Source organism: Panthera pardus, unplaced genomic scaffold (genome assembly GCF_024362965.1).
Source record: "Panthera pardus isolate Hobbes unplaced genomic scaffold, ASM2436296v1 HiC_scaffold_8, whole genome shotgun sequence".
Lineage (NCBI taxonomy): Eukaryota > Metazoa > Chordata > Mammalia > Carnivora > Felidae > Panthera > Panthera pardus.
In genome coordinates this window covers 127044791-127069420 of record NW_026527013.1, presented here as the reverse complement: position 1 = coordinate 127069420, position 24630 = coordinate 127044791, and the positions used below count along the sequence as shown (strand labels likewise).

At 42.3% G+C, this 24630-nt stretch overlaps 1 protein-coding gene across 3 annotated transcripts in view; it reads left to right on the top strand.

The window, feature by feature from the left end:
• The first annotated feature begins 7332 nt into the window (after positions 1-7332).
• Positions 7333-24630, top strand: part of ELMO1 (engulfment and cell motility 1) — a 534040-nt gene continuing 516742 nt past the window's right edge. Inside the window, exon 1 of one of the 3 annotated variants that reach the window (XM_019418107.2) lies at positions 7333-7444. The gene's annotated coding sequence lies outside the window, so the exon portion shown is untranslated. The other 2 variants (XM_019418110.2, XM_019418109.2) reach the window with 2 other exon arrangements.

The following is a 24630-nucleotide window of genomic DNA, read 5'->3' as shown; positions in this document are numbered from 1 at the left end:
ATCCAGGTAGAAAAGTTGAGTCTCATGCATGGCCTAAAGAGATCAGCAAATGCATAGAGGTAAAGAAAAGACATAGGTGAAGTGTGAGCCAGAATAGGATGAATGCCCTCTGAAAACAGAATCCACCTGGCTCTCCAAACCAATGGCTGCCCTACTCATTTACAGAGCAAAGAGACACAACTCAACTCTAAGAAATGTTTAAGGCCACAGTCATTTAGTCGTCTATGCATTTAGTCATCTTGCAAATGGTTTTGAGTTTTTCAAAGCACGTCACGGTGCAAAGAGGCAGTTCAAGCTCTTGAGGAATTTATGATCTTCAGGAGAGATGAGTTCCTTGGCTTATCTGCCAAGTGCCACAGGAGTGACAGATACCAAAACAGGGTGGTTGTGAGAATAGAAAAAAGAGTAGTGAACAGTGTCAAAGACTCTAAGGCAAAGGTGTAATACAGATTTAAAAAAAAAAATCACAAATTTTAAAGGAAATATGTTGCCCACTATTTAAATTGCAAAGAAAAGAATTAAAACAAACATTTAATTCATTCTCAGCACTGATATTTCTGGGTATGCATTTGTACAGTTGAAATATGTAATGTACATTAAAAAGTCTCTTTTTCATTCAGTGATATGTTGTGTTTCATACCACATTATATAATTTTCAACATCGTTAAAAATTCATCTTATATACAGGCCATTTTAATGAGTATTTAATACTCCATTATGTGGTTAAACTACAACTTATTTAGGCATTGCCCTTTTTTTGACCATTTGAGTTCAATGCAACTTTTGAGATAACTTGAGATATACACTTTAGTGCCAACCATGTTTGTCTTGCTCTGATTGTTTTAAGTACACATCACCAGAGTGAGTGAAACTTCTGGATCAAAGGACAGGAACATTTTTAGGGCTTTAGTTAGATGATGTTCCAGGAAGATTACAGCAATTTTTACATCTTCAAGGAAACTCTAGGTGTGTCTGTCTCATTAAACAATGGACTACCATAATCATCACTTTTATATATATATATATTTAATGAGTAAAACAATTACTCATAGTTATTTGAAATCTTTGAGTTCTTTGCTTAAATTCCATTAATATTCCATAAGCCACCTGCATTTTCCCTCTTATGAATAATCCGTTAATATCCCTTGCTTATTTGCTTTTTGGAGTTCTAGTGTTTTAATGATGTGTTTGAGTTCATTGTATATCAAAAATCATAACCCATTATCATATCTGTAACAAATATTTCCAAATATCTTCCTCACTAATGGTTTGCCTTTCAATTGTCTTTGCTTTATGTCAGCAGGATGGACAGAAGCAGAGGCAGAGATGCCTTAAAGCATTTGATGCCTTTGGGAGGTGGAGGGTTCAAGGTGAGTGTGGAGTTTCTGGACACATGTGTATCCCTGTCCTGGCAGATGAGTCTGAAAGTGGCTGTGAAGAGCTGTGTATGGTTCATAGTTTGGACTATTGTTAGTATACAGTGACAGACAATTGGAGGCTTAAAAGAAAAAAAGGAAGTGACATGATCAGACCTACCTCTTAGAAACAGAGATCTAATGGTTGGAAGAAGGGTGGGTTGGAGGGGGAAAGGGCCTTACCAGTCTGTTCCTGGACTATTGAAGGAGCCTCTTTGGTGGTCTCCTTGGTTTAACTTACATGACTTTGGGGTGCCTGGGTTGCTCAGTCAGTGAGCGTCCAACTCTTGGTTTCAGCTCAGGTCATGATCTCATGGTTTGTGGGTTTGAGTCCCATGTGGGTCTCTACACTGACAGTGGAGAGCCTAGTTGGGATTCTCTCTCTCTTCCTCTCTCTCTGCCCTTCCCCTGCTTGTGCTCTCTCTCTCTCAAAATAAATAAATAAACTTAGAGACTTACCTGACTTTTTCTTTATGCTTAAATTTGAATATTTAAATTTAAGTTAAAATAAGGAATGGAGTATAGGACATTTCTTTCTTAGAGAAAGAAATAAAATAGATGAAGATGAGTGAAGATCCCAATAAACTGCAAGTGTTTGTGGGGCCAACATTAAAGGAATACAGGATTTTCTTTTCCAACATGTGGTTGTTTGGTGGACATATTTGATTAAATCCTAGAAATTATGTAGAAAAGTAGGAGCGATAAAATCATAAGAGATAGGCTTGCCTGAGAGCAGAAGGCATCGAGTGCTAGAGTTTAGGATTATTTGTAGGTGATGGGTAACCTTTATGTGTTAGACATGAATAAAGTAGCTTATTGGGAACATTAACTTGAGAATGTGTAATATTGATTGAAAAGGGAGAGAATAGAAGCAGGAAGATCAGTCATAAGTTTATTGCTTTGGTACAACATTTCTGGAGGGCAATTGGTGATATGTAACAACAATATAATACATCCATCTTTAAAAAAATTTTTTTTACATTTATTTTTGAGAGACAGAGAGAGACAGAGCGTGAGCAAGGGAGGGGCAGAGAGAGAGAGAGAGAGAGAGAGAGAGAGAGAGAATCAGAAACAGGCTCTAGGCTCTGAGCTGTTAGCACAGAGCCCAACGTGGGGCTCGAACTCACGAACTGTGAGATCATGACTTGAGCCAAGGTCGGACACTTAACCGACTGAGCCAAGCAGGTGCCCCAATACATCCATCTTTTGACCCAAGAATTTAACTCTTGGGAATTTATTAAAGAAATAATAGAAAAAGTGTTTAAAGTTGTAGGTGCAAAGATGTTAACTGAGCTGTCATTTATAATAGAGAAACAGTTTTAAAACTAAATATCCAACAATAATTCATAAGATGAAATACTATGTCATGACACAAATCTGTATTTACTAACCTTGAAATGGTTTCAAAATACACTTAAATGATGGGGTGCCTGGGTGGCTCAGTCCGTTGAGCGGCCGACTTCAGCTCAGGTCATGATCTCGCGGTCCCTGAGTTCGAGCCCCGCGTCGGGCTCTGTGCTGACAGCTCAGAGCCTGGAGCCTGTTTCAGATTCTGTGTCTCCCTCTCTCTGACCCTCCCCCATTCATGCTCTGTCTCTCTCTGTCTCAAAAATAAATAAACGTTAAAAAAAATTTTTAAAAATACACTTAAATGAAAGCAGAGAGATGAAAAACAGTATATTTAGAATGCCTCCACCTTTACTTTAATCATATATATCATCTCATCCTAGTAATCCTTGTAGAATTGTCATCTCAGTGGTGATTTCTAAAGCAAATATTATTTAGAATAAATTTCACCAAATAAAATGTTCAAATTCCTCTCTTTCCTTCCTATCAGGAATGGAGTAAAATGGGACAGGGGCTAGGGCCTCAGTAAGTCTGTGCCTAATGTTAAATTAGTGTAAGTTCCATGTACTGTACATTTGTAATATACAGTAACATGCCACTTCTGCTTCATTTCGGTAACTGCAAAGGCACTTTTCCCCAAATACCGTTTATCATCTGATAGCCTCCAACTGAAGTCTTCAACAGTCCCCATAAGGTCAGCTATAGAAGCGTGGCATGGATCTCTGTTAAAGCACAACGATCATGGCTCTGGATTGAGAAATCTGCTTTCACTCCCCATCTGCCACTTTATAGTGAATTTGGCAAGTCACTTAACCTCTTTGAGTCTGTGTTTCATCCTTAAGTGGGGATAATAAAATATCTTTCCTTTAGTTTATGTGAATTGAACACAAATAAAATCCCTTCCTTGATTTAATTCTTGTCTCTTCAGACGAGGAAATTTAGACAAGGAATATAAACACTGGGGTAGCTTGTTTTATTTTTTATCTTAATTAAAAGTAACATATCCACAACTCATTGTATAAAATGCTGAAATATGTTTCCTTTATAATTAGTCTTTTTGGAATAAAACATAGATTATTTTCCCCAAATATCACAAACCTTTCCTATTTTCATAAGTGTACATGCAAATTAAAGAGGATCTCACCTTAATTATAAGTATTTAAGATAACATAATTATGTTACTCACGTAACCTACCTCAGATTTATATTCAAGTCCATAGTGTATTTTCCAGAAAAAAAGGCCTACCATCTTTAGGTTCATCTAAAACATTTTGCTCAGGGAAACAAAATGCTATTTACGATTTTTACGGTCAGGTAAATATATAAAGAATCCTACTTGGTTTTTACTTTCCCCATTCAAAACCTAAATACTAGGCTTTTTAGGAGAACAAATACACATGCTTGCAAGTGAGTAATTACTTTCTTGGTCATAATGCTATTGTATTAACATGAGATCTAATGTTATTCCTCCAAATTTAACCCAAATACTTAGCAAAACTTTTTTTATGCACGTCTTAAGAGCCATATCAAGTCCAAAGCCTTAAAATTGGCAATTAACAGTAAAATTACTACCGTATCTCTAAATTATCTTTTCACATTTCATCCTTCCACCCCCTTTTTTCCTTTGAAATAAAAGAAGAAATAAGGTCATGTTTGGGGGCAAACAATATAGGGTGTTGACAAAGAACTGCAAAAATTGGGACACTGTCTTAAAATAAAATTGATGTCATTGTGGATGTTTGAGAGTTGAAAGTAACCTTCAATCAATCTGGGGCCCTAAATCCAAAAAAATCAATGTATATAAAACTACAGATGAGCTAAGTTTTTGTAGGTATATATGTCCTTGGAGAGACCAAGTTAGTAGGTCAGCTGAGGTGTGCTAACCCCTGAATTGTATGTGGTGACCCAGGAGGGGAAGTGGAAAGATGTGATTATGATTCCTGGAAATGATGTAAAGAAAAATGTGGAAGAGCATAATGGTTCAGAGTGTCCATTTAATGTGTCATGTGCCTGGAAAAAGAAGACAGTGTTTTAGGAGAATACTGAGTGGTCTCTGGAGGGTACAACTGGGTGTTCTATAGACCAAAAGGAGAGCTTTTTAAAAATCCAACAAAAAAAAATTTTTTTTTTAAATTTTAGAGAGCACCAGTGGGGGAGAGGGGCAGAGAGAGAGAGAGAGAGAGAGAGAGAGAGAGAGAGAGAGAGAGAGAGAAAGAGAGAGTATCTTAAGCAGGCTCCATGCTCAGTGTGGAGCCTGGCACAGGACTCAATCCCATGACCCTGGGATCATGAACTGAGCTGAAATCAAGAGTTGGACACTCAACCGACTGAGCCATCCAGGCACCATTAAAAATCCATTTTAATGAAGCATAATTTATATACAATAAAATTCACCTTTTTAATTTTTATTTTTTAGAGAGAGAGAGAGCACATGTACATGCACATGAGCAGGGGAGGGGGTAGAGGAAGAGGGAGAGAAATAACTTCAAGCAGGCTCCATGCCCAGCACCAAGCCCAGTGCAGAGTGCAGCTCGATCCCACTACTGTGAAGTCATAACCTGAGCTGAAGCCAAGAGTCAACACTTAACTAACTGAGCCACCCAGGCGCACTCCATCTTTTTTAAAAGTAAAGATTTTTATTTTGAGATAATTGTGTATTCACACACAGTTGTGAGAAATAATACAGAAATATTCCTTGAACCATTTATCCAATTTCCTCCAATGGTGAAACTATAGTAAAATATTGTACGGGAGCCTGGGTGGCTCAGTCGGTTAAGTGTCCGACTTCGGCTGAGGTCATGATCTCACGGTCCGTGAGTTCGAGCCCCGCGTCGGGCTCTGTGCTGACAGCTTGGAGCCTGGAGCCTGCTTGAGATTCTGTGTCTCCCTCTCTCTCTGACCCTCCCCCGTTCAGACCCCCATTCAGTTTTGCTCTGTCTCTCTGTCTCAAAAATAAACATTAAAAAAATTTAAAAAAAATATTGTAATATTGTACTATTATACAATTGACCTTGACTATATCAATGTCAAAATCCTGGTTGTGATACTGTATTGTAGTATTATTATAAAATATAGTATATACCATACTGTACTATTGTATACTGTGTAAAAAAACCAACATATTGACATTGACACAGTCAAGGTAAAGAGCAGTTCTATCACCACAAGGATCCCTCATGTAGTACTTATATAGCCATCCCCCCAGCTTCCCCCACTTTCCCATTCCACCATCTCTGACCCCTCCCAACCACTAATCTGTTCTCCAGTTCAACAGTTTTATCATTTCAGGTATGGTCTTTAAATGGAGTCAGACAGTGTGTACCCTTTTAGGATAGGATTTTTTTCACTCAGCATAATTCCCTGGTAATTCATCCAAATTGTTATGAATATCAGTAGTTCATTCCTTTTTACTGCTGAGTAGTATTCCATGATACAGAGGACCACAGTTTACTTAGCTAATCATCCACTGAAAGACAGAATGTACTAATTTTAACTTTGTGTTTTTGATGAATTTTAACAAATTGATACACCCATGGAATCATTGCCATAATCATAAACGGGACATTCATACAAAAGAAATGAAAATATATGTTCACACACACATTACGTGAATGTAGCAGTTTCATTCATACTAGCTAAAAACTGGAAGCAATCCAATGTCCAACCACAGATGAATAAATAAAAGAATAAATAATGATATAGCCATACAGTGCAATACCACTCACTCAGAAAAAAGAAATGAACTACTGGTATAAATATCATACATAATGAAAAAAGCAAGACCTAAAAGAATATATGCTCTATGATTCCAATTATGTGGATTTCTAGAAAAGAAAGCTTTTTTAGCATCAGAGAGCAGATCAGTGATTGCCTAGGGCTGGGAGGGAGGAGGGGAACGGTTGACTGCAAAGGGGCACGAGAAAACCTTTCTTGGTTTAAGAGAACATTTTAAACCCTAAACTGGGGAGAATCTGTTGCTCAGAATAGAAGGATGTTACTTTCACAGAAAACAAGGAAGTGCTGAGAAATAAATTTGTTTATGGAGGATGGTAAAAAGAGCAGAGTAGGGAAAATAGATGCCCAAAGGACCAAAGTATAGAAGAATAAAGAACTCCAAAGGTGAAAAGAGTGGAAACTTGAAAGAAACTTCTCAAAGCTTCAAATTACAGAAAGCTGGTTGGAGCCTCATAACACCAGGGATGTGAGCCTCACCTATTTGACACTGAGTTTGTAAGATGTAAATTTCCCTACTTGATTTTGTGATCTTTTTTTTTATTAATAATTCTACACTTGTAAAAAAGAAAAAGAATTTTTATTTTTAGAGACAGTGTGATTGGGGAGAGGGGAAGAGGGAGAGAGAGAGAGAGAGAGAGAGAGAGAGAGAGAAAGAGAGAGAGAGAATCCCAAGCAGGCTCCATGCTCAGTGTGGAGCCTGACATGGGGCTCAATCCCATGACCCTGGTGATCATGACCTGAGCTGAAATCAAGAGTCAGACGCTCAACCAATTGAGTCATCCAGCTGCTCTGGTTTGTGATCTTTACACAACTGTGCTCCCTGTCCTTCTTTGGGTCTGGAAGGAGAACTTAGCCCTGTATATGCAGAAGCAAAGAATGTGGAGACTGCAGGTGTGGAAATTCTGCAGGAAAATTGACAGGAAAATTCTCTCTGATTCCACTAATTGGTAAGACATGAAATTACCTCCAATAGCAGAAAGCAAACAAGGAACATTTTCTTTGCATTTCTTGGGACTCTTTCATGACAAGATACACTGTGATATTTTCTACTGATGCCCTGCTGGAAGCCCTCTCTACTCCTCCCAAAAGTATGGAGTGCTGACATAGTAAATGGCATGTCCAGATGGAAATAAGCCCTTTTAGCCTAATACATATCCCCAAATCCCCTCTACCCTTGAAGGAGACAGTACTTCCCTGGTTGTAGAGAGAAAGACTGGAGCAAAACAAAGACAATAGGACTGGAGGCATGAGTTCAGTCTGAAAGAGAACATAAGAACAGATGTCCAAAACCAGGTGAGAGTAGGGGTGAATACTAATGCCAGGGGGCCTGGAGGTGGGAGAGACGTAAGATATGGTTACTGGGATTCAGAACTGGGGAAATAAACTAAAGTAAATAGGAAGCAAGAAGGAATCAAATTAAGTGGGGAGGATTGCTAGGAGATGCTAAAACCACTGGTTAAAAGATCATTCTGGAATAGGATATTTGCACAGTGTAAAGTATCCTGTCACAGATTTATTATTACTTGTAAAGGGAAAACTTACTTTTTCACTGGAGTTAATTCACTTGGTGGTGACATTTCCCAGGCGGTTAAAGTTAGTACCACCAAGACTGGCATAGACTGACAATGCATATACCAGTGTGATGTAGTGTCGAGTACCCATATCGCTCATGAAATGTTCTTACCAAAAATGTTTAACCTGAAGCCCTAATCCATATAGCAAAAAGGACAAAGGATAAAGGGGTAAGTGAAATCACACCACAAGAGACAGATAAATCCGGAGTGTGAGCTATTCTCTAAGAGGGTTTGCCTGGACCTCACACCTTATTAGTAACAAGGATTAGAAATACAGGTTCTACATAGAAGGAAGGGGATATTTTGCCTCCTAATACTGTAGGCAATAGATAAAGTGAACGGATGAGTTAGAATCTGGATGCCCAAAGAAGAAACCTCAGTTAGACCCTGAGACCCAAAGCTTAAGAAAAAAATTGGAGGTTAAGACCAGGGTCTCACTATACAGCATTTATAGAATAAAAGTGAGAGGAACTAGTGAATCCAAAGACTCTGATCCTTATCAGGGCAGAGGAAGCCACTTAGTGGGGTGTTTTCCAGAACCCTGATCTGTTCTCACCTAATCTGTGGGTGTGGGGAGACACTGATGCCTGACTGCATCAAATTCAAAAAGACTTAGAGAAGGTGAACCAGGGTCTTTGGTCCCAGAGATCAACCACATAAACACAGACATGACCTAACAGTAACATAACAAAGAATTTTGCCTTGCAATTGGGTCAGCAGTGAGATAGATGCATTCGAAAAATAATTGACAAGATTTAGCTGTATTGTTTGTAATGGTTAATTAATTAATTAATTTATATGACAACTGATTTTTTTTTAAGGATCAAGACTGGTGTCCTTCAAGGGAAAGATGGTTAAGATGAGAGAGATTTGAAACCATAGGATTTGAAACCATAGAAGTTAGAGTAACAGAGAGCATTTAATCCTCAGGAGAATGTTTAGATAGAATTCAGTGTCTGTCTTCAAAAATCTGAAAAAGGGTATCTCTTGGAGGAGGGATGTGACTTATTCCATGTTAACTGCAGAGGGCAGAGCTGGGATCAAAGGGTACAAGGAGGTGGATTTGTCTAATTGCTGTGCAAGGAGAGACACAGAGTTCCCTGTTTACTCTTGGAACAATTATGACAGCTAACATTTACTGAGTGCTCATGATGTCTGCACTATAGTTGAAGTCTTTATATGTCTTAGCTAAAAAGTTGTGGATCAAATTCATAGTTACCATTACAAGTGCTCATAGCATCATTGGTAAAGGTTCCTTTTACTGGCTGCTTATTAACTTATTTCGTTTGGATACTTACCTATTTACTGTTATTATATCATTATCATTTTACAGATGAGGAAGGCTGATTACTTTTCTGGAATCATCCTACTTTAAGTTATTGGCTTATAATGATCTGGACCCAAGTCTTCCTGCTACTAATATTGCCTTCAGAGGTTATGCATATAATAAGAGGTCAGATCAGGGCTGTTCATTAGAAATATAATGTGAGCCACTAATGAGAGCCATATGTGTAATCTTACTTTTTCTATTAGCCACATTAAAAATGTAAAAATAAGCTATTGAAAATATTTTAATTATTACATATATATGTATTTATACTTATATTTTAACCCAATACAATAACCCAACTGACTCATCACATCTTAAACTATTATCATTTGTTCAAGTGATGTAATCAACACAAAAATTATTAACAAGGTATTTAACGTTCTGTTTTTCACACTAAGTTCTGTGTCTATATTTTCATAACATCTCAGGACTAGCCACATTTAAAGTGATAGTTGCTCGGGGCTCTCGGGTGCTAATGAGGAGCCAGCACAGGGTTAAAATTTAAATCTCTTGGCAGGGGAGAGAGTGGGATTGCAATTTAAAGAGGACCTTTACCTTCCACCTTATATTCCAATGCCTCCTTGCTCCTGATTTACCTCCTTTGCCAGTTTGAAGTAACAACTGCCTTTGTCTTTTCTGGTAGAGCCAACGTATATACTTCTGAATTTGGAGAAAGCAGGTGTTTTTCCTGCAACCTTCCAAGGACTGTCATTTCCCTTCTGGCAGCTACACTGGGAGTTCATTTGTTTGAATTTTGCTTTGAAAGTCACAAAAGTAGGTTGCATTAATTAAATAACGTACTCCAAATACCAAATTGGGGGTAGAACGTCTTGCTTTATGAAAAGTTATGCAAAATTAGGGAGTCCTTGGTTTAATTGATTAGAAATAAATAGTGTAAATGCATAGGTGACTATAAGAGGGAGTAAAGGTTTTGTTATTTTTGCCACGCTGCTCACGGGTAGAGGCAGAGCGTCAGAACAAACACACCAGCCTCTTAAAGTAGCTTTAAAACAGCCCACCGAAGTTTCCCCTCGAAATTCCAAACCAGCTGCCAAAAATGAAAGCTTATAAAAAGATGCCACGCGCTCTCGGCCTCCCGGAGGTGGCGCTATGACGGTGACGGAGTTAATTAGTGCCTGCAAAGCGCCGCGTGTGAGCTCATCCGAGAAGTCATGCTCTGCACACATATTATTTATAGCCGATCTGAGGCGTGCACGGTGTTTGACATTTTTCTTCTTTTTAAGTAGGGGGACTTCAAAAAGTCGTGGACATTTCCCTCCACCCTCCACCCCGCAGGCAAAGTGCAGTAGGCAGGCTCCAGGGCGCGGGCGGGAGGTGAAAGCGCCAACCACGCGTGCCGGCGTGCAGGTGCCGGGGGCGGCGGCGGCCACTCTGCAGCGTCCGCTCGGGAGGAGAGTTCGCGGTTGATCTCGGGATGCCTTGCAGATGCAAAATGTGTCTCTGGCCAGCAGGAGGAAGGAAGAGGAAGTGAGAGCAGCGGCAGCCGGCGGCGCAGCAGCCGGCGGATCCCCAGTGTAAGTGCGTGTGCGCGGGCGAGGATGGGCACGGGATAGAGGCAGAGCCACCCATACGGCCGCGGCCCGTAGCTGAGGGACAGAGCTTCTGGCCCCCTTCAATGGTCACGGGTCGCCAGAGCTCTGGTCGCACGGAACCCTCGCCGCCACCACCGCTGTCCTGCGACCCCGGGCAGGTTCGTAAAGTTTCCTGGATTGGCGCCGCGCCCCGACTCGCTGACCTCAGCGCGGCCGGGGAGGGAGCTGAGGCTGGGGCACTGGAGGAGGCGTCCTGTTCTGGGGGACTCTGGGCGCCGCGGAGACACTTTTGTTTCCTCCCTGGGGGCTCCGCGGCTGGAGCAGGGGTAGCCGCGGCGCTCTGCGGGGCGAGGGCTGCGGGCGCTCCAGGGCGCTCAGCAGTTGGGGAAGTCTGGGTAGAGCTGGGCGGCCGGAGTGGGAGTGGGAGTGGGAGCGAAGGGAGGGCGCGCGGGAGATGGAGAGCAGGGCCCGGGGCCCGGGAACCCGCGGAGGCGATTTGGCCAGGGCCGGCTGGTGGGGGCCGCCGAAGGACTGCGCTGCTGGCTCGGGGGGGACAGGGGACAGGGGAGTGTGGGATTTGGGGGCTTGGAGATCCGAGAGGCTGCGCCTGGGAAGGTACTGGCAGCTCGGGCTCCGGCTTTTCTCTGGTACTCGCAGATGGGAGGGAATCCCTTGGCGATCGCGCTCTTGGGAGGGGACAGCGATGGGCTAGAGGGATGGAGGGCCCGAAGGGGCAGGAGGAAGCGATTGGGGCGGCTGGGACCCTCAGGGGCGACAGTTAGTAAATACTCGCCTCCTGGGAACGTGCCGGGGTCTCCCGCTGGGACTCGGAACGAAGGAGGCGGGGGCAGGGGGGTTCTGTGGGAGATACTGGCATGGAATGGGGGGGGCACGCGGCGCGCCTTCAGAGTAGGGGCCAACGGAGCTTTGGGGGTCCTGGAATCCGAGCTGAGAGGGGCGGCGGAGATCGCTAGAGTAGCTTTGAGGAAGAGGAAATATAGAAGTCTGCCAGCCCTGGGGTGCGCGCGTGTGTTTGGGGTTGGGAAGTCCGTGTTGTGTCGCGGGCGCGCGCGAGGGCGGCGAGCGTGTGAGCAAGTGAGCGTGTGTGTGTGTGTGTGTGTGTGTGTGCTGTGTGTGTGTGTGTGTGTGTGTGTGTGTGTGTGTGTGATCGTGAGGGGCTCCGAGCTTGGGACTTCCCGCCAAGTGACCCTCTCCCGCTTGGGGGCCGGACGTTTGAAGTTGGCAATTCCGGGCAGAGGTTGTTGGCGGTGGGACCTGCGTTGACCTAAAGCTGCAGGGCTTGGCCTCCCCCAGTGACCTGGCCCTGGGGTCCTCTGGACAGCTCTTAGGACTCACTGAGCATATTTTGTGCAGCCCTGTGCCTCGGACCATGGGCCTGCTAACACCGCTGGCCAAGAAGGATGCGGACTTAATCCGCTGTATTTAAGATTTCAGAGAAGGTTGAGACCAGGGTTTCTGCCTCCGGAGGCAGGGGCTTGCAGGCTCCCAGGTTATCGCTGCTAGTGGCTTGGGGCTAGCGGTGGAAGAATTTCGGAGGTTTTTGTTTGTTTGTTTGTTTATAAAATAAAAGTAATTAATGATATGCATTTATGCATCAATCATTTGAGGGTAACTTTAGGAACTAGAGGGGCATAACCCCACTGGGGTTCACTTTTAGATCAAAAGGCTGGCAGTAGCTATTGTTAAGGGCCTTTTCTGGTTGTGGTTTTTCATTTTTCCCCTCCATACCCACTTCCCAAGGTTATTTCAAGGATTTTTGTTTCTCAGTTTACAGAACTGGGGACTCAGAAGTCCAGATACCCTGCCGTCAGGTGGCAGACTTTTTTTTTTTTTTTTTTTTTTTTTTTTTTATGGTTGCCCTTCTGAACTTCTGCTCTTTACTATGGTACATTTCCTATCTCTTGAGGGCTTACAGGTTAAATGTTGCCTTTTTTCCTAGTACATTTATTACTCAGATTTTTTTTTTTTTAATTAGATGGACTGGTTGTGTTGGGAAATTGTGAGGGAATGACTTGACCTGCAGTGTTGGAACTCTGCAGTGGGGGGTGGGGTCTGGAGGGAAGGGAACTGGGGAAAAAGTTAGCAGGTGTCTGGGAAGGGGAAGTTGTGAGGCAGTCCCAGACCTGGGTCTGGTGGAATTTAGGATCCCTTTTTGGGCTACAGGATGGGTAGTCCTGTTAGTGGCCATATCTTCACCCCCCCCCCCCCCCCGCCCCCATCCCCTTGTCCTATTCCTACTTTTCTTAAAACTGCAGCCAATCTGATTGCCTTACATTCTTCTTTTTCACCAAGTTCTTTCCCCAGGACCTTTGCATATGTTATTCCTTTTGCACAAAGAACTTTTCCCCACATGTCCAGATGGCTCACTCCCTTGCACACTTCAGGTCTCTTCTACCCATTTGTCAGCTTATAGGCAGCCTTTTCTGACCTCATGTAAAATAGCAACCAGCCACTCCATGGTCCTCTTAAGTAACTCAGTTCCGCCCCCCCCCCCCCCCACTTCAGCATTTGTTACCCCCTGGCATTACATATTCATTTGTTTATTTGATTATGTCTGTTTTCCCATTAGAATGGAAGTTCCATGAGGGTAGGGACCTTGACTTGTGTATAGGTCCAGAACCTAGACTGATGTACTGACCGAGAGATGCCTATTATGGGAAATATACCAGGCAAATATTGCAGCATCAGTGGCAAGTGAACCCAGGTAACAGGCTTTTGCTTTCTTTCTTTCCTTTGTCCTTCCTACCATGCCCAGCCATTCTTCTTGCAGACCTCTTTCTGCCCTGAGTAGACTCAGAATTTTAGCCTGAAGAAAGGAACAGAGAGGTGATTCCTTGAGAGAGTAGAAGACCAGTACAGTTTATTGATAACATGTAGCCACTTCTGATCTGGTGTTTGTTTTATCATATTCCTTGGAGAAAGTCTTTGCAAAGTACGTGTTGCTTTACTCAAAGAAATACCCCCTCAGGAAGAAGGGCATTGCTGTGAGTGGGGTGAAGTCAGATAGCCACTATATCTTGTTCTGCTTTCCCAGAAGATGGAGGTGAAGGCAGAGGAGGAGAGGACGTAAGGAAGAAGAGAAGCGGCAAATGTCTAGGAGAAGAAAAATGAAAGGGAGAAAACAGATGAGGGGCTTCTATAGTGCTTCTAAATCATAAGCATTTATGAAATTACAGTATTGAGATAAGATAATACTTAAGTGGTTTAAAGTAATTTACCCCCTTTGGGTGTTTGTTGTGAATGGGTGGGGAGAGGTGGAGGAAGAGAGTGCTTTGAAGCCCTTGCAGAGAGGATGTGGCTGGGGTGTGCCAAGGGGCTCTACTGAGTGCACACGTTGCTTACCTTACCATCTTTCTTAACACTGAAGGTTTAGAGCTAATCATTCCTATGGAGGACATTTCCTGTTCTGATCTAAGACACTGGGTACCCTTAAGGTTTGTAACAGGAAGCCTGCCACAACTTTTTAATGCCTGAAACCATCCAGGTGGGTAGTTTGGTTTTTAAGACATTCATTCTATTGAATTGGGAAAAGGTGGGGAATTACTAAACCCTGTCTACATCACAAAGCCTCAAGTGTTTGCTGCTAATTATGCAACTCCATCTCTGCTTCCTTCTTGTCAGCTAGTCTAGTGTTTTTGAAGTTTGGGGTTGCAGTCCAGGAGTAGACCATAATATCAATTTATCATGTCCAAACCAGCAGTTTAAAACATGAAATAGAAGGGTACAATGGAAAATAGGGTGTTTTACAAAACAGACACTGAATCTTAATGTCAAATGCATTGCTTAAGGTTAAAAAAAAAGTCTATTAAAAGGTCTATTTTAATAACTCTGGAGGCCCTAGGAATCTACATGTTCAACCAATTTGCCAGAGATCCTGATGAAAGTGGTTCACAAGGCCATACTTTAAGAAATATTTAGCTGCTCCCACCCCTTACCAATGCTATTGGTTTAATTTCCTGCAAGAGCTGCTATTTACAAATGTTCAATTAGATGCAGTGAAAGTGTTAGCCATTGACTTAACTTTTAAAATGCTACTGTTTATAGAACTTGATGATATGCCTGGCTGTGATTCTGCCATATTGGCAAAACTGGAAATCTGGTTGGTATGTTTGTCACTTACCGATATGGTGAGGCAGTAGATTCATCGGAAATAACTCTTTAACCTTACTTAGAATAAAATGAATGTACTCTTTTCTGGCCAAGTTTTAGTTTAGTGCTTTGGAGGTCTTTGGAAGCTTAATCAACTTTTCCTTTCATATTTTATACCCGGTATTCCCCATATGCCTATCTTAATTATTTTTGGACATTTGCAAAGACACTAGTCATCTTTTCTTGTGGCAGCCACGCTGCTGTGATACATAATTAGATAAAACATTTTATTTTATTTATTTATTTTTACGTAGGCTTCATGCCCAGTGCAGAACCCAGCACGGGTCTTGAACTCAGGGCCTTGAGATCAAGACCTGAGTCGAGATCAAGACTCAAGATGCTTGACCAACTAAGTATTGGTTAAGGTACTTCTTTTTTTTTTTTTTTTTTTTTTTGGTGACAGAGGGAGACAGAGCATGAACAGGGGAGGGTCAGAGAGAGAGGGAGACACAGAATCGGAAACAGGCTCCAGGCTCCGAGCCATCAGCCCAGAGCCTGACGCGGGGTTCGAACTCACGGACCGCGAGATCGTGACCTGGCTGAAGTCGGACGCTTAACCGACTGCGCCACCCAGGCGCCCCATGGTACTTCTAAATAAAACATTTTAGAGGACTTGGGCTTGGGCCTGGCCAACCAAAGAAGAAAAAAGGGTGAGAACTTTAGCACCATCCAAAACAAAGATTTTAAAGACCAACCATCCAGGAGAGAGAGTGTGGCTCCCGTGAAAGGCATGTGGCCCCTGAAAGCCTTTGACTATGCTCAGCACAGCATTATTAGGTACAGCGAAGCCATCCCTGCATGCATAACACACAGAGGGGTTGCGGTTTTCAATCTCCTGGAAAATTTAGGTCGTGGGAGTATTAACAATTCTAACTTATTTATAATAACCAGTCCTGAGGCCCATAAAACATTGTTAGGATCCGGGGTTAGGTTAACTGTGTTTTCTAAACTTTCACAGGATAAGTGCAGGTACAGTTTGACCAGAATTTTGTCACTGGCCTAAGGAAGTGAACAGTGAAGTATCCAATAGGAATCTGTGTGGGAGAGGGAACGCTAGCACATTAAATAGAATTAACCACAGCAACAACCTGGCGTAGTGCTGAGTGGAGAGATTAGTCACATGTATAAATAGAAGGAGATGACGATCCCCAGTCAGTGTTCTAGGCCCCCACAAACACTGATTTCCAGAATCTGAGCAAGATTATTATTGGAACTTCAATTTTAGGAATTGAGGCTACAGTTTTGGCTATTTTAGTTCTAACAGTTAATTCAGGGAATAAAACTTCCCTCAGTTAGAAAACGTTTACTACTTGCTGGACTCCAGGACTACTGTGTGTTGGGTGGGTTGTCCTTGTTGGGTAAGGGACAGTGGTTGGAGGGTACCATGATTAGGTAAGCCCTGATTGAGCATTGCCTCAGTGGTCTTGGAGTCACAGGATCCGTGCGATATTTTCCTCCTTGCATCAAGAGCTGACACCCTTCTTCCCAGAATGCTGCTTTGGAAATGGTGGAGAATAGACAGCAGAGTATTATCCTACTTTACAGATGTGGCTTGGAGGAATGAAATGTCACAGGGATATTTGGAGAGTAGATCTGAGCTTTCCTGACTCTTCTTCCCCTGTTGGTCCTTTTCCGTGCACCATGATGCCTGTTTTGGTGATTTCCTGCTCTTGTTGGTTCTCTTGTACTAGCCTGGCCTGAGGCTAGAACCCCCATGTTGAGCTAGGCTGCAGTGCATCCAGGGAGCACTTCCCTCCTGTATGCTGGTAGAAGTGCCCTGGGTTCCAGTGGATGTGCTTTGGGTTGCCATGGCTCCCAGGGATGTGCTTTCTGCCCCTGAGACCAAGTTTTGCTGAGTTGGTGCCTCTCTTTGGATATCTCATTCCGAAGCTAAACTAGTGGGGGGGATAGCATGCCCATCACCTAAGCTCATGATATTGGAGCATATAAGCCAGAATGGAATTCATTAATCAAAAATGAGAACAGTGTTTGCCAAGGAGAATAGACACATATTCTTTAGCAAACACTTTTTTTTCCTCTCTCTCTGTGGGTGAGTCATGGTGAAAGCAAAAGCATGGAACCAGTCGGTGGTGGGGAGGGACCGAACGGTGGTAGGGAATACATTTAACAGCATTTTCCATCTAGTCTTAAGTTTTGCTACTTCTGCCCCATAGATTAATACCAACTAAGGGAACCAGAGACTGGAGTCTTCAACCAGAATGGTTTTTCCCTTGGGTGATGCTGAAGCTACTGATTCTGTTCTTTTTCTCCTTGCAGGCTATTGCCCTTTATTTTTTTTTTTAAGTTTATTTATTTTTGAGAGAGAGAGAGAGAGAGACAGAGAGGGTGAGTGGGGGAGGGTCAGAGAGAGAGGGAGAGAGAGAATCCCAAACAGGCTCTGCAGTGTCAGCGCAGAGCCCGATGTGGGGCTTGAACTCATGAACTGTGAGATCATGACCTGAGCCGAAATAACCAACTTAGCCACCTAGGAACCTCTGGCTATTGCCAGTTTTATGTTGACTATTTCAGGCAGTCTCAATCTCAGGACTCTTGACCTATGGGGCTGGATAATTCTTTGTTGAGGGTGCTGTCCTGTGCATTGTAAGAAATACTAGCTTTTTTTGGCCTCTACCCTCTGGATGCCAGGAGCAACACCCAGTTGTAATAGCCAAAAATGCCTCCAGACATTGCCTATTGTTCTTGAGAGGGCAACCCCTCATCCCCCAATTGAGAACCATTGTTTTGTTTCCTTACGTAAATTAGACTAATTGTGTGCTGTCTGACAGGCTAGACTTTTGATAGCAGTTTGTAAGTGCCCCAGTTTTCTCGATACTGTTGAATTCTTAGACCCTGAGGTGGTGTATTCACAGATAGATGGCCTCACCCTATATGTTCTTTTATTTTCCCTAGATCTTCAAATTTCCTCTGGAGCTTCCTTCCCTCCTGTCTTACAATTGTCTTCCTAACCCAGCTCCCTTTCAAATTTGAATTTCATGTGTGTTTCTTCCTGGTCTGCTGTGGCTAAAGAAACCTTGCAGCTCATGACTTTATGTTTCAGTTTCCACAGAAGGTCTGGAATTCTGGCCACTGGTTGCTGCCTTAACCATCACCTCTACCTAATGGGAATATGATAAAGGAAATGAGGAAGGTGGTTAACAAAGCTCAGTTTGGCTACGTTCAGAGGCCTCTGTCACAAGATTAAGGAAGTGTCTGTGTGGGAATGAGCTAACAGGGTGAAATACCTCCTCCATTGCTTGTAAAATGTACCTTGGCTAGTTGGATAGTAATAGATATTGATATTCCATTAGTGTGACCAGGACATTGTACTGGTCAGGGGAAAAGCTTTAAGGTACGTTTGTATGTGAAGTCCTTTCCCCCTCTATCCATTAGATTTCTGTCCTAATCTTGCCACATTTATTTTCTTATGTAATTATCTGTCGACCTTTTATTTACCTTCACTGTTTGGCTGCAGTAATAGTGCAGAGCATCATCTAGTGGCTTAAGTAATGTAGAAATATTGCTGGCTTGTATGCTGGCTATGTCTCCCCAAGGCAGCAGCCTTCTTATAAGTCACAGCCCTATGCCAACCCTCCACCCTTCCTTCCGCCCTTTGTGCCTTTTTTTTTTTAAGTTTGAAATTACGTTTAGAGAGCCAGCATTTTGTGCTATGGGGTTCTGTGGCTGAGCAGTACTAGATGAGCTATATTTTCCAGGCTGCTACACACAATTACCCTTAATTTTGAAGCGTAATGCATTTCAAAATATTTTTTTTTTTTCCTGTTTTCAGGCTCTTTAATCCAAATGCAGAGCCACAGCTGGCTTTGCCCGTGGCCCTGAAAAGGCATGTGGCTTGGGAGGTAGAGCTAGTGGAAGGACTTTGGTTAGATTGCGTATTTTTGGCCGAGTGAAGAGTGAATTCCAATCACACTCAGTAAGCCTGGTTTTTACTTGACTCCTGACCACCTTCGCCCCTTGCCCCGCCTCACCGTTTTTAGAGCATTTTTAGAGTAGACCCTGTGCCCCAGTTATTCCAATTGTGGGCCACTCTGTGGGAAGTGACTGAGTACTCAAAAATTTAGGTTTGGGGGAAGGGGTTGATTCTATCATACACTTAATAGTAAGCATGTGTTGTGTATGTATGTGTGAGAGAGAAAGACACACACACATACACATACATTTATGCAGCTCTCTTAATAATGAAAGGTCTTAGAAGTAAAGACACTTACTATATCAGCTGCTAAATCTTATTTTCTTCAGTGCTTGTCATATTTACAGCAAGTCAGTACAAATTTTGTTAAATCAGAACCTTTATCAAGGAATGAATGTTTCCATCATTTTTGGACTTACTCTACTGCCACGAAGTGACTTCAACTCATTAGAACTATTTTCTCAGTTACTATCCATTCTTCAGTAGAGAGTTTTGGGAAACATTTGCCTGGGTTTATATGAGAGAAGCACAATAAAGATTTATTTGTTAATTGTAGTATACTTTAAAAAATAAATGTGTGGCTTACACTTAAATGCATATAAATGTTTTCACATTGAAATATTGCTACACTTATAGCACTCACCATAACACATTATTTACATTATTCGTTCATTCATTCGTTCTTTTATTCAGCAAACATTTTAATTGCATTTCATGTTCTGAGGTCAAGGCACTTCTTGGACATTATAAGATCCACTTCATATGAGCCGTATGGGAAGAGGGGCTGTGTGGAACACAGACCCATTAGCAGATACTCATAATGGAGTGTGATGAATGTATGTGTAGAGTGTTTGCAGATCACAGAGGAAAGAGTTCACAATAAAGTAACTTTGAGAAAGATCTGGAAAGCTGAGTATTAAAAGAAAAAAAAAAAACATGATATGTCCAAGGAATACATCAATCAGGGTAGTCAGGAGAAAGTCTGGAAGAGGCCTTGTGTCAACTCTTCTGGGAGCTGGGCATTTAGATTGAATGGAAAGGAAAAACAAAGGATTTTAGGCAAGGAAAAGACACAATTGGAATTTGATGAGAAATATAACTGCCAGGGCACCCAGGGAAGGTAGATGAGAGGGGGCAGCAGGAAGGAGGTACCAAGGACAGACGGAAGCTGTAAGCTTCTTCCTTCTGCGGCTACCCAGAAAAACATGCAGTCTTAGGCAAATGAATAAATAAGTAAAGCAGCATGCTTGTGGTGTAAATGCAACCTGAAAACAGGTCTCTCTACCCTACCTTCTAGTCTGAGTAGTGGGCCATCCTCTTCCTTTAAGGAAACAATTTCCAGAGACAACCCCCCACCCCCAACCAAAGGCTGGATGGAGGTTGGAGAGAAAGGATATTGATATTGATATTGATGAAAACAAAACAAAACAAAACAAAACTTAGTGACTGATTAGTTTTGGAGAGAAGGGAAAAAGTAGGAGCCTTTGAGATTTAAAGCTAAATAAATAAATACTTGCTGGCTGAGAATTCAGGTATCTTTTTGACTTTATCAGCTGAATGACTTGGTGTAAGTTAATTATCATTCTCAGCCTCAGTTTTCGTATCTGAAAGGGGAGGTAATCTAAGTCCCTATCTTTTGGAGCTGCTGAGGTAATTAAATGTAATGATGATTGTAAAGTAGGGTACCCCAGAAGCAGTGCATTGGATTTGCTGTTGTTACTGATGTTATTATTACTAATTCAAATAGTTACTATTCAGGTTTTTTATTCAAATATCTTGCTAAAATCCTTTAAAGACATACATTTATTATTTCATCTTCTCTATGAGTTGTAAATAGCCCAGGAAATTCCTGTTAAGGTCCTGGCTAGACTGTTAGTTTGATTTATGTCTCTTTTGCTCAAGAACACAGAGAGGTAAGCTGCTGAAATACAGGTCAGGGGAAATTACGATCAATTGTGAATGAAAAGAACTGACCTAATGAATCCTGTTAGCAACTTGAGGTCCTCAAGTAAAAGCTCTTGTAAATAGATCTCTTTCTCCCATTCACTTGGAACTAACGTGGGGTTTTGCTGTGTTATTTTATTATTATTTTGCTTCATGTAGAGAGAATGGAAGTTGCTAATTGGGACTCTTCCCCTTTCCTTGATTCCAGTTTTCTGGGGGGGGATGTTTGCACTTGCCCAGTGTGGACAGGAGCCCAGTGAGAAACGTCCCACTTAGTGGAGTACTGGTGGAAGAGCAAATGGCAGGAATTTAATTCAGTTGAACTGGGTTTCATCGGTTGTGTTGCCTATTAAGGAAATTCAGTGGTTCCAATAACACTTTGTAAACGTCTCTTTTTGAATCATTTGGAACATTCCAGTAAGTAGGGACCTATTAATGTTCAATGGCAGGTGGGTGGTAGTAAAGTGTTAATCTTTCTTCTTTGATCTGAACCTGTCAACCTGATTAGGAAATACTCTGGGGATTAAAACAGAAAAATAAAAGTAGGATGACTATAGTCCTGAGTGTGACCCAGCATCGATCTGTTGGCCCAGAGTAATGAAGCATGCCAACTCTCCCTTTCAAAAGTGTCTCAGGTTGGACAATTCATTTTATGGCCACCTAAGTAGAAGCCACCTGTTTCCATTTCTGTTTATTTTTTCTGGCTTTTCCTAGTTGTTTGGGTGACTTTTCTGCTTTATGTGCCTCCAGGAAGGCAACAACTGGCTTACAGATGCACCAGCTCATTAAGGAGTAGCACATGTACCTGTCACTTGGTAATGGCCTTCACGAAGTGGATTGAAAAAAAAACCAACCTCAATGCAGGCGCTAAACTGCCATGACGTAGAAGTGTGCAAGAGAACTGTGCAAAACGGAAACTGCTTCTCTAAACTTGTGCTTCGAAAGAGTGTGGCTTCCCCACCTCCCGTTGCTGTAGTTGTAGAAGTCACTCATATCTCCTCTAGATGCAAATCTTGTTTGGTATGTGACAAATCGCACCCTATTCTCAGTGTAAAATAAAATTTCCAGTCCCTATCTCTTCTCCCAAGCAGGGTGATAAGTATGGATGATTGAGCTGCTGGATTGTCACCTGTGTAGCAATACCTCTACAACGTGTATTAGGATTGGTGTGTAACTTTAAGTAGGATCCAATGTTAAATAAATGTTTAAAGACCCATAAAGAGATTTATGTAGTGAAACACAGATTTATAGTAAATAACTGGAGAATTACATTCAGAGCAAACTGCGTATCAGTTTAACTATGATTCAGACACCTTGATTTGCCCTGTACCCATTTTATGGGTGACGAAGTTTGTCTGTTAGAGAGGCTGGCTGCCCAGCATCATGCAGATCCAAATTCAGTGCTCTTTTCTGCAGCGCACCAAATGCTAACTTTCCTGCTGCCAAGTCTCCATCAATTTGTCAAATTCATTTTTGCCTCAGTTGAACCTGTTACGTTGGGATGTTGTGTTGAGTGGCCATGCTACTTGGTGAAGGGTGGAGAACAATTTGCCATGAGACCTAGTGCCAGAACACAGTCAGGTGGCAGACTGTTCATCACCTGACCCAAGGGCTGACTGCAAGCAAGATGGCAGAAAGAAGAGGACGGTAGTAGTGGATTCACTTATATTCCTGTGAGACATGATTCTGCTGTCATAGAAGTTGTGACTTTAAACAAAATTTTTTTTAATGTTTATTTATTTTTGAGAGAGACAGAGACAGAATGGGAGTGGGTTAGGGGCAGAGAGAGAGGGAGACACAGAATCCGAAGCAGGCTCCAGGCTCCGAGCTGTCAGCACAGAGCCCAATGCGGGGCTTGAACTCACGAGTTGCAAGATCATGACCTGAGCCAAAGTCGGATGCTCAATCGACTGAGCCACCCAGGCATCCCAGAAGTTGTGACTTTCGATGACTTGTTTAGAGCCATTTTAAATCTTTGAATATGCTGCTAACAATTCTGGCATATGAAATGTCATGAAGCAGTCTGAGAATCGACTCCTGGAGCTGATCATGATAAGGCACGTGAAGGGGTACAAAAATATAAGAAGTCATCATGAAAATCTCCAGGTTTGTTTTTATTTCAAAATACATATTTTAGACAGTGAACAGGCTTTAGGGTAATCATTCATAACCAGATCAATGCAAGGCCCAGAGAAATGACAATAGCAGTTGTAACATTGAGTTTCACTCTTCCCTCAAACTCTGGCAATTGTGTTATGTAGAGTTGGGCTCATCCATTAGTTTTTTGTTTTTAATTTTTTTAATGTTTGTTTATTTTTGAGAGAGACAGACAGAGTGTGAGTGGGGGAGGAGCAGAGAGAGGGAGACACAGAATCTGAAACAGGCTCCAGGCTATGAGCTGTCTGCACAGATCTCGACGTGGGACTTGAACCCATGAGACGTGAGATCATGACCTGAGCCGAAGTCGGATGCTTAACTGACTGAGCCACGCGGGCACCCCGGGGCTTATCTATTTGAAGTGAGAAGTGCCAAAGAAGGTATCTAGTATCATATACAGGGAAGGGACACTACCACAGGACTTTAGTCTTCAGGGTACCAGAGACATTGGAACCCCTTATTTTTAGGAGAAGGATCATAGTATATTTGATGGTTACTATGGGTCTGATTTTGCCTCCAGTGTTTTCCTTTTAAAATACTTTATAATGCATTTGTTTACCCACAAATATTTATTGAGGACCTGCCAAGTACGATGGGGTGTACTATGTGATACACAAACAGTGGTGAGTCTTTTTCCTACAAAAAATAGCAGACCTATTGCTGCTTTTAGGCTGCCTAGACATTCACTAGTGGAAGAAAGGTGCATTGATCAAAGGATCACACAAATAAATGTGACATTTAAGGTCCTGATGCTGAAGGGCTGGGGAGGAAAGACACTGATGCTAGAAGGGCCCCTGGCAGGGGTTTAATGTTGTCAGAGAGGGCTGGGAAGAGGAGAATGGACTTTATTGGGAAAAGAGGAGTCTGTGCAGATGACTAGCATATGTGAAGAGCAGACACGGACGTTGAAGGAACAGGAGACCACAGTGCCCAGGGCAGGGAGCACTCCAGGCCTGGAGTAGACTGGGGAGGAGGGCTCCTCGGGATCAGGGGTTTGGGTCTTTATCAGAAGAGTGGTGGGAAGTCACTGGAGTGTTTTACCCGAGGGAGTGATGTGATCAGATTTATGCATTGCAAAGATCTTCCTGGTTATAGTAAGTTTTACATTATTTAAAGTTGGTCACAATGTGGATGCACTCTTACTACTTTTTTATTTATTTATTTATTTATTTATTTATTTATTTATTTATTTATTATGTTTGTTTATTTTTGAGAGAGAGAGAGTGGGGGAGGGACAGAGAGAGAGGGAGGCAGAATCTAAAGCAGGCTCCAGAGCCCGACTAGGGGCTCGAACCCACGAACTGTGAGATCATGACCTGAGCCGAAGTCGGATGTTTAACCGACTGGGCCACCCAGGTGCCTCACTACTTTTAGAATCTAACCATTTCTAAAAGAATCAATGTAGTCACTAGTGTCTCCTTCAAATTTTAAGCAGCAGTTTAACCAAATGATTTAACATGGATGTTGCACAGTGCCT